At 39.8% G+C, this 11,270-nt stretch overlaps 1 protein-coding gene across 1 annotated transcript in view; it reads left to right on the top strand.

Moving 5' to 3' along the window:
* The first annotated feature begins 2,518 nt into the window (after nt 1-2,518).
* NCKAP5 (NCK associated protein 5) overlaps nt 2,519-11,270 on the top strand; it is a 1,217,724-nt gene continuing 1,208,972 nt past the window's right edge. The window contains exon 1 of the mRNA XM_086350084.1: nt 2,519-3,005. The gene's annotated coding sequence lies outside the window, so the exon portion shown is untranslated. The remainder of the gene's footprint in view (nt 3,006-11,270) is intronic.

The following is an 11,270-nucleotide window of genomic DNA, read 5'->3' as shown; positions in this document are numbered from 1 at the left end:
AAGGAGTCAGAATTTGAGCACTTGAAATAAATCTGGAGGCACAAAAGCAGACTAGATCTAGGAAAATTCTAGGAGTCAGTAGGCAAGTCAGAATGGGGAACCATTTGGGCAGTCTGATATAGGAACAGGCATAGAAAAAGGAAGTATGTGACTTAGACACATTATTTTGTGAACTTTCTGTGAAGTCATTAATTGTTTCTTTCCTCAGTAAATCCTCTTTAAAAAAATAATAGGTTGGACAAGTTGTTCTCTAAGTTCTATTCTATTTCCCCGACACTAATCTGTTTTATTTGTTAAGTACCACTGTCAGAGCACATTAGCAGTACAGCTAACAGATATAAGATACCAGCACTATTAAGTATTTGACATCTGAGACCAACTTCTCTTCTAGAAGAAAAATTATTTTATGTATGGTTTTTACTAAGGCTAGAGCAGGTCAAAATCCAGGTGTAAGGGTTGGTTTTGGAGAACACTTCTGAGAGCAGAAGGTGACCCATCGGTACTCATTTCACATCTCTAGTAACTTGTGAGCTATTTGGCCCCATGGCAGTGGGTTGGCAGTGCTTTTGAGGGTTTGGCACTGAATTTGACTTTGTCAGACCATGAATCAAGGCTCAGGAGGATTTAAAAACAGATGACAGCTACACGTGGAGCTTTCTGTCCACAGAATGACAGTGGGGGAGAGGGGTTTGACTACACTGGAAGCAAAATCTTTCTGAACCAATAAGATGAAGTGTTACAAACAGTGAACCATTAGTTCAGGGTGAACCAGTTAGAACCCACCCCCACACCCACCCCAGATCACTCTTTCTGCCCTTGTGTTTACTGGAGAGATTCTTCTTCCTAGGTCACCCTCCTTAATCCTTGCATTTGCTTCAAAACGTGTTAGAACATTGGGCAAGACAAAAGTAAGGTGATATCTACACCCTCAATATGATAGTCCCAGCACTTTTCAGCTTTGACTATGTGTTAATCAGATTTATGCTATCTTTCTCAGGACCAGCTACATAATTTCCTGAGCCCAATGCAAGATGAAAATACGGGGCTCCTAGATAGCTCAGTCAGTAAAGAATCTACCTGCAATGCAGGAGACCCGGATTTGATCCTGGGCTTGGGAAGATACCCTGGAGAAGGAAATGGCAACCCACTTCGTATTTTTGCCTGGGAAATCCCATGGACAAGAGGAGCCTTGCAAGCAACAGTCACAAGTGTCAGAAGTGACTTAGAGATTAAGCCACCACCACCAGTTCAAAAGTGAAGAACTTAAAGATGGTGCTGGCACAGGATTAGTCCAAGTACAGATTTCTTCTGAGCATGAGATTCTGTGTGACTGTACAGGCTGGATGTCTGTGGAGCTGACACTCATCCTGTCTCCCAGTCTTCTGTTCCTGTAAAGGAGCCTGTTCAAGTAGGGTGCTGGTTTTCATCTCTGAGCTGTTGGACAAATCCACTCAAGCGAGCTTGTGCATACCATTCTCTGTCTTGTACTGTCTTGTTAGGAACCACAGACAATTTTGCTGAAGTGAGGAAAAGGCATCAGAACAAATTTGACAATGTTTTCTGGTTCACATTTTCCATTGAGAGGCATCCTCAGGTTGCCAAGATGTTCCTACATATGCTGCCTCTAAACCAGGGGTTCTTAATGAAGGGTGAAAATCAGAATTACTAGGGATGCTTCTTCAAAAAATACTCCTCAGAGATTCTAAATCTGCCAACATAGTTTACGTAGGGTATTGAAAAGTCTTTGAGCAAAATATTGGTAAAGAACTACTTGAAAATTATTCCATGTATTTGTTGTTTTTGAGGAACTTATGTTTATATTATCTGTATATTCTACCTTCTTCCTTGATGTTAGAATCTGTTGAAACTGACATTTTTTTTTTTTTCCAGAGTGCTTTAACCTTTACTTCAGTAAGTAGATTCTAGGTGGTGATGATTATCCACTTTGACACAGAGTGAATTTATTTGTGACCTGCTTTCACGGAGTTCACAAACTAGTTATTGCAACCAACCAAGAAAAGAATAAGAGAAATGAAGAAATGCCACAAGTATTGGCAATATTTACTGCAGCATATGGCTAATGTGTAAAGAGGTAACAGAATGACGTATCTCAGGGGATCATTCAAAAGGAAAATTACTTAAATTAACTTCTCAGGCAAACCAAATTATGCACCATGCCCCCTCCTGTAATGCTATACAAAGTCAATGTTTGTGGAGAGTAGAACTGAGGACTATCAATCAAGTCTTTCATAAGAATGGTTGTGTCTGCAGGGATTTATTTTTTTCTTTGCATTTTTGGCTTTTAGATGAATGAAGAATTTTTCTCAGCAAATTATTAATTACTCCTACTTGCCTGTCGAATTGAGTTCACTGTAGTTATGTAGGAGTCAATGGTATTCAAACTGCAGCTTTTGATGAAGTAATCGGCTGCTTCTGGGGCCTCTTTCAGCTGCCCTGGGCGTGCTTCACATGTAAACGACTGCCAAATGGATTCTTTCGACATTCCAGCCAATTAAAATACATTTAAAGTGCAGCTGGTGGAGAGGAAAGCCGGGTGATTGTGTGGAGAACTTCAGGGCAGAGAGACAGAAAACAAACTTTGTGGAACCCAGTTCGGGCAGCCTAGCCAGGGGTTTGGGGGCAATGGAGAAAGTCCCCCAAAGAGGGTATTTTTAGTTGCTGTCATCATCAAAGATGACACTTTGAGCACCACCTTAAAAGACACAAAAGAGGGAAGCATGTTTGTTAGGGTGTCAGTTTTCTCCCCTTGCCTCTTGAAACTCTGTGTTGGCTGGTTGCCCAATGCGGTGCTGCATACAAATATTGACAGAACACAGCGGTGTTTGTTAAACCCGGCCTGGGGAAGCCAGTGATTAAAACTCTTGAAGGAAGATCCGAAAACCCCAGGAACTCGCCTCAATAGCCTTAGAACACTGACCGAATGCAAGAGAAAGCGCTGAGTGGGCTAAAGTGAACATATTCACCGTCCCTGCTATGCCTTTTCGGTAAGGTCAGAATTTTCTTTTCTCTCTCTTTTTTCTTTAATGTTTCTGTTGGTGTGGAGGTGAGAGCTTCCGACATGCTAAGTAAGTGCTCTGCTTCAGACCTCTGAATTGCAGAGCATAAGGTTTGCCTGTGATTTTTCTGGAGGGCTTGAGGGGATTGCAAGGTGTAAATAGACACAGGACATCACCCAGCACACACATGGAGTCCACCAGTGCTTTTCCAGAATTCAGGATACATTTTCTGTTGATCTATCCCAGTATTTGCTGCCTGTGTCCAAATGTCCTGAGGTTGGTTACAAACACATTCCTCCTTTGAACCAATAGGTATGCTGTACGTGCTTGTTTCGATTTTCATCATCAATGTCTTGTGCATTCTGCCACCAGCCCCTTGCCTATGCATGCAGAAAGTGTATTTTTCCTTCTGGGTTAATATTCAATCAGACACAAGTGTTCTGTCTTACTCAAGCAAATCCCAAATGTTTGGAAATGCCTTGCTTTATCTCAACTTTCCTTGGAGAAGCTGATAACTTGGGAATTTGTTCTGAATCACTCTTATGCTGGAAGAGGGCAGCTGCGGTTGCACTATCTCTATGGTTCTGCAAGCTCAGTAAATACCCGGCTCTGGGGGTTGGACTCCCAGGCCCATCTTAAATTCCTGAGAATGTTTAGGAAGAGTAGGGCTGAGCAGGGGTATTGATTGCTATCTATCAACTGACCAATGAAAGACACACAAAGTTCCCGATTGTTTCCGATCCTAGCTTGTCAGTTGGCCCTTTTTGGCTTTGGTTTTGTTCATTGCAAACAAAGAATCTTGCACATTTCATGGTGAAGGATCACGTTGCAGTGTCCTGAACTCAGTTCAATGCTCTTTATTAATCTTTAATGTGCCAGTAGCTCTGAGGCTATGCCAAGCTGAGACTTTCCAAAACTCTTCAAGCTACCTGCTGCCAAGATAAACGGTGGTAGGCTCAGAAGGAATATTTTAAGGAAACTTGCAAGAGCAAAGTTTTAGCTATTAAATTTGTTATGGGTCAATGAAAGAAATCTTAAATAAAAGAGATTTCAGAAAGGGCTGCTTCAGCTCTGCCCTCCATGTGAGAGACCTGCTGTTGGAGTGCATGTTCTCACACACAGTGGTCTATGTTCTGTGTGTGGAGAATATAAGGTGACCTACTGTATGGGTGTTGGGTTGGGTTTATGAAGTGGGTGCTGTGTGAATGGAGGCATGCAAATGCAGAAGGCCTTTCTGCTCATGACAGTGTTGGAGTCCAGGGGTAAACATGGCTACACATGTGGTCGCTGCTTGTCCCATACAACCATTTCAGACACAAAAAATGAGCCAGTGATGGACAGTGCTCACAAGAGTACCTGTGCACAGAAATGTAACTATGTACAAAAGAAAAATGGCATGGTATACCTCAAAATCTTGGGCCCTGGAGGTGATTTCAGAACTCAGATGAAATGGAAACTTACTGTGAGGCCTTGGAAAATGGAAGGCAGTGGCCTCTTGGGTCTGTCGGTTGCTCACCAGGCTAATGCAAGGTCAATGGTGTCATCATCATTTCTTGGGGATGCAGGTAAGAGTCAAATGGATCCTGCCTGTAGACACCAGTTCTGTAAGCAGAGGCTCCATCTGTCATGGTTGCTATGAGAAGAACAGTGAATTGAAGTGAGAGGAGCTTCAAAGTCCTTTCTTATTTAGAGTCAATGATGTAAAGACTTTACACACATACATGTAGACAGTGATGAGAAAGGGGCAAGGGTGAGGGAATCCTTCATTAAATGGGTTTTGTTGATTTTAGAGTCAAGCCCAGTCTTCTTCCTGTGGCCTAGAATAGGGCTGACAGACCTAGGCATCACAGGCTAAATCTGATCACCATGACTTTTTTTTACAGATGAATTTTTATTAGACCCAACCAAACCCCTTTGCTGATATATGGTCCACAACTGCTTTTGTGCTATCATAACAGAATTGAATAGTTGCAACAGAGACCCTATGACCCCACAAAGCCTAAAACAGTTAGTGCCTGGCTCTTTACAGAAAAAGTTTGAGAGATTGGAAATGGAGGACAATGCTTCTTAAACTATCTCATAGATCAGTTTTGTTTTTAATTTCCAGTCTGTTTTGGACTGGAAATAATTTTATTAAGTGTGGCAAAATGTTGCTTCAATGTTGTGGCAATACCAGATTGCTACAATATTTCTAAACATTTACTCTTAAATTTTGTACTTATCATGGATCCTTTATTTTAATTAATTTATTTATTTGGCCAAGTGGCTTGTGGTATCTTAGTTTCCCAATCAGGAATGAAACCTGGGCCCTCAGCAGCAAAAGCTTGGAGTCCTAACCACTGGACCATTAGAGAATTCCCTATCATGTATCCTAAGCAAACAGTTTGCAGACCAGTACCAGTCCTGGGACCACACTTTGAGAAGCTGTAATCCCTGCTAAATTTTTGAGTTTTGTCTTGTGACATTTGCCCCACATCTGTAATCATACTACTCTTCTTTCTGAAGACTGGATGCAATAAACTCTTTTCCACATTTGGGCCTGTGTCATGACTATTTGCTGGTCCTGGAACTGTCTAAATCTTGCCTTAGCTTTTTCTTTGTATGAGGGGTCTGCTTTGGTTCATTTCATCAAGAAGACCTTTTGACCACTCTGTCTGAAAAATCTTTCCTCACCTTACATCACTCTGTCTTTATCTTGTATATTACAATCAATGCTTGTGTTGTTTATGTTCCTATTATTTGTTTCCCTCCATTGGTCTGGATTCAGTAATGACCCATTTCAGCTGGTTCAAGCAGAAATGGATTTCATATTTGTTTTAGATGGCATGTGAAATCTTGCAGGTGCTGGGGAGCCAACAGAGCTTCTGAGATAATGCTCAGAACAACAGAACAAAATTTACCATTACATCTCTGTCACAATACAAAGCTAGGATTCAGGAAGCTGATGCCACCATTGCCAGCTTCAGGATCACATTACCTCTTCCACCAAAATAAGCAACTCTGTTTCTTGAAAACACATAAATCTACGGGATCTTTTCTAAACAGATTTCAGAATACCCCAAACCTCTGGCAGGAACAGCAGAAATATCGCATCTACCACATGATCTTCACTCTGATTTTCAAATCCCACTGAATGGGAGGTAAAATCTGGATCACTGCAGAATTTGAGCTGTGAGAGCATCAAGGAAATGTCATATTAGGTTTTTTAGTCTTTAATGCTGTAATAGAATCACCAGAACCTGCCTTCATCCCCTGTTGGAATTTCATCTCTATGATGGTAGGGACCCATCTGCTCATTCATCACCCTTCACCATTAATTAATGCCTGATATGTGCCCAGTGAATGTTGATAGTAAGAATGCATGTGAATGGCATGCTCCCCAGAAGTCCATGATTTATATAGGAGGATAGCGTGGGAAATGTGTCTGTGGGAGATGCAAGATTACCTATAGGTGACAGTCTCATTTTTGAAACATACCTTGTTTTTTAAAGCTGAAATATATTTATGTAGCTGTAGTTAATCTTCTTAGGACTTGGATTATTCTAGTTACTACCTATTATCATTTTTTGAGGATATTCAATGAGGATATTTAATAATATCATTTGCTGAGTAACACAGTACATTAAGTGTTATGTATAATTAGCTCATTTAATCTGCAAAATATCTTGATGAAGTGACATTATTTCCACTTACAAAGAAAGCAGAGGTTTTGAGTAGAAGAGTATCTTCTCAAGTCACAGAGCTGGCGAGTGGTACATTTTGACAAGTCACTCAGTCGTGTCCAACTCTCTGCTACCCTATGGACTGTAGCCTACTAGGCTCCTCTGTCCATGGGATTTTCCAGGCAAGAGTACTGGAGTGGGTTGCCATTTCCTTCTCCAGGGGATCTTCCTGACCCAGGGGCGAGTGGTACAGTCAGATTTTATCCCATGACTTTTGAAACCTAAGTTTATACCCTTCACCTCTAGTTATAACACTCTATATAATTTATCTTTGTGGTTGCTCTCTCTTCACTTAAGACTCCCTAGTTTTGTTTCCATCCTAGTAAATGGTTAATTTACTGCATTATCTACTTTGTGCCTTAGCAAGGTAAATACAGTCATCAGGACTGAAATATCAGTACAGGTTTCTGGTTATCATATTCATGCTGACTATCAGCAATGAATCTGTGGGTCTATAGATGATGATATAAAAGTAGGTAGGAGAGAACTAAATAAGTAGTGATCAAGATACAAAAAGTTGCACTTAGGACAAAAATCCTAGAAGGTGGGTTATTTCTCTTGTAATTGTACAAACTTCCAGCCCCATAGAATTAACAATTTTAGGTCTTTTTCAGTGTTGTGGAATGAGATTTCTATTGGAACTTTCAAAAGCTCACATATTCCTGGATATGTAAAAGGCATGCACATGCATAGAGGTATGCATTTTCTCAGGAAAGACCTGAGAAAGCCCCAGTTGCTCACCTATTACTGACATTGAGCCTCTGCACAAGCAGGGAGTGAAAATTAAGAATTGTAAACAGCTGGCAAATTGAAGGTGTGCCCTCTATACACAGAAATCCCCTCAGCAAAGCCTGGAACTTACTGGCTGAGGGCATTATTATTATTATTTTAAAAGAAGTTTTCAGCCATTAGCTGGCCACTAAGCTAACCACACATGACAAAGAATGCAGACTCTATGGTTAGGAAAGTCACTAAACAAATAGGAAGAATAATTACAGCAACAAAAAACTGAAACAACAAACCATAGTTGGGGGAGTGATATGATTTCAAGAATTAATGTTTTATATTATTTTAAATGTCCAGTTTTCAAAAAAAGTAATGAGACATGCAAAGAAACTGGAAAGTGTGTTCTATTCACAAGGAAGAAAAGGCAGTCAATAGAAATAATCTTTGAGGAAGCCCAGATATTGGATTTACTAGAGCAAGACTTTAAATCAGTGACCATAAAAATATTCACTGCTGCTAAGTCGCTTCAGTTGTGTCCGACTCTGTGCGACCTCATGGACTGCAGCCTAGTAGGCTTGTCCGTCCATGGGATTCTCCAGGCAAGAACACTGGAGTGCATTGCCATTTCCTTCTCCAATGCATGAAAGTGGAGAGTGAAAGTGAAGTCACTCAGTCGTGTCTGACTCTTAGCGACCCCATGGACTGCAGCCTACCAGGCTCCTCCATCCATGGGATTTTCTGGGCAACAGTACTGGAGTAGGGTGCCATTGCCTTTTCCCAAAAATGTTCACAGAACTAAAAGAAATCATGTCTAAAGGAATAAAGGAAAATAATGAGAACAATATATCACCAGAGAATATCAATAAAGGGATAAAATTTGTAAAACACAGCCAAATATAAATTTGAGAGCTGAAAAGTATAATAACTAAAAAAAATCACTATTGGGTTCAACAGCAGGTTTAAGTAGACAGAAGAAAGAATCAGAAAATTTGAAGAGAGGTCAAATGCAGAGTACATAACGACAAACGCTGGGCTGGAGGAAGCACAAGCTGGAATCAAGACTGCCGGGAGAAATATCAATAACCTCAGATATGCAGATGACACCATCCTTATGGCAGAAAGTGAAGAACTAAAGAGCCTCTTGATGAAAGTGAAAGAGAGTGAAAAAGTTGGCTTAAAGTTCAACATTCAGAAAACTAAGATCACGGCATCCAGTCCCAACACTTTATGGCAAATAGATGGGGAAACAGTGGAAACAGTGGCTGACTTTATTTCTGGGGGCTCCAAAATAACTGCAGATGGTGATTGCAGCCATGAAATTAAAAGATGCTTGCTCCTTGGAAGAAAAGTTATGACCAACCTAGAGAGCATATTAAAATGCAGAGACATTACTTTGTCAACAAAGGTCAAGTCTATGGTTTTTCCAGTAGTCATGTATGGATGTGAAAGTTGGACTATAAAGAAAGCTGAGCACCGAAGAATTGATGCTTTTGAACTGTGGTGTTGGAGAAGACTCTTGAGAGTCCCTTGGACTGCAAGGTGATCCAACCAGTCCATCCTAAAGGAGGTCAGTCCTGGGTATTCTTTGGAAGGACTGATGTTGAAGCTGAAACTCCACTACTTTGGCCACCTGATGCGAAGAGCTGACTCATTGGAAAAGACTCTGATGCTGGGAACGATTGAGGACAGAAGAAGGGGATGACAGAGGATGAGATGATTGGATGGCATCACCGACTCAATGGACATGAGTTTGGGTAAACTCATGTTGGTGATGGATAGGGAGTTGGTGATGGACAGGGAGGCCTGGCATGCTGCAGTCCATGGGGTCTCAAAGAGTCAGACATGACTGAGTGACTGAACTGAACAAATGAGATTATTCAATCTGAAAAGAGAAAGTAGAAAAAGAAGAAAAATTAGCAGAACTTTGATGAGACAGTATCAAGTATACCAATATACACATAATGAGAATCTGAGAAAGAAAGGAGAAGCAGAAAGGGACAGAAAGACTATTTGAAGAAAAAATGGCTGAAGACTTTCCATATTTGATGGAACATGGGAATCTATATATTCAAGAATCTCAATGAATTTCAAGTAGAATAGATTCAAAGAGGTTCACTTTGAAACAAATTATAGTCAAATTGTAAAATATCAGAATCTTGAAAGCAGCAAGAGAAAATCATCATGTTATGTATAAGGGAGTCTCATTTATATTAATAGGTAGTTTCTCATCAGAAACCATGGAGGCCAAAAAGCAGTGGAATAACGTAAAGTACTGAAAGAAAATGACTGTCAACTTAGAATTCTATATCCAGCAAAACTGTTCTTCAAAACTAAGGATAAATTAAGACATCACCTGGAGAAGGAAATGGCAACCCACTCCAGTACTCTTGCCTGAGGAATCCTCTGGACAGAGGAACCTGGTGGGCTACAGTCCATGGGGTCAGAGTCAGACACAAGTGACACACACACAAGATATTACCAGGTTAAAAATCTGAGAGAATCTATCACTGACAGACCTTTCCTTCCTTAAATTACTAAAGGAAGTCCTTTAGACTGAAATAAAAGGAACTAGACAGTAACTTGAATTTGCACCAAAAAATAAAGAGCACTGCTAAAATATAAAAGGCAGTTTATGCGTATTTTTTGTTTATACTTCCTTTCTTTTCCTCCTGCTTGATTTAAAAGACATGTGCAAGCTATAAGCATAAAACTATATTGATGAGCTTATAATATATAAAGATGTAATGTGTATTACAATAAGAGGACAAAGGAGACTAGCTCTATAGAAGTGAAGTTTTTGTACAATGTTGAAATAAACTAGATATTAATTCAACTAGACTAATATATTAGATAATCTAGATAAAATAGAAAAATTCCTAGACACAAAATACTGGAACTGACTCAACAAAACTTGAACAGACTTTTAACAATAAAAATATTGAATTAGTTATCAACAGACTTACCACAAAGAAGAGCCCAGGCCAGGTAGCTACCTGTTGTATTCTAGCAAAAAGAAGAATTAACACTAATTTTTCACAAATGCTTCCAAAAAATAAAACAGAAACACTTTCCAGCTCAGTCTATGAAGAGGGTATTATTGCCCTGTTACTAGGGAAGTAAGAAACAGGAACTATAGCCTGATATGTCTTATTAATGTGGACACTATAATTGCCAACAAAATACTAGCAAACCAAATTAAGCAACATATAAAAAGGATCATACTACATGACTAAGTAAGATTTATTCCAGGAATGAAAGACTGGTTATGCATATGAAAAAAATCAATGTAACACAACAACATATTAATGAAATAAAGGGAAAAAACATATGATTATTTCAATAGATGTATAAAAAGCACATGACAATAGCCAACACTTTTTAATGGTAAAAGTCTCAACAAACTAGAAATAGAACTGTCTCAACCTGATAAAGGGCACCTACAAAAATCTTACAGCTAATATTATATCCCAAAGAAAGGCAATACCAAAGAATGCTCAAACTACCACACAATTGCACTCATCTTACACGCTAGTAAAGTGATTCTTAAAATTCTTCAAGCCAGGCTTCAGCAATACGTGAACTGTGAACTTCCTGATGTTCAAGCTGGTTTTAGAAAAGGCAGAGGAACCAGAGATCAAATTGCCAACATCCTCTGGATCATGGAAAAAGCAAGAGTGTTCCAGAAAAACATTTATTTCTGCTTTATGGACTGTACCAAAGCCTTTGACTGTGTGGATCACAAGAAACTGTGGAAAATTCTGAAAGAGATGGGAATACCAGACCACCTGACCTGCCTCTTGAGAAA

The sequence above is a fragment of the Bos grunniens genome, chromosome 2, assembly GCF_055505025.1.
Source record: "Bos grunniens cultivar Pamir isolate PY7600 chromosome 2, Bosgru_T2T1.0, whole genome shotgun sequence".
Classification (NCBI taxonomy): domain Eukaryota; kingdom Metazoa; phylum Chordata; class Mammalia; order Artiodactyla; family Bovidae; genus Bos; species Bos grunniens.
The sequence above is the reverse complement of the archived record's forward strand: the minus strand, read 5'-3'. Positions and strand labels throughout refer to the sequence as shown.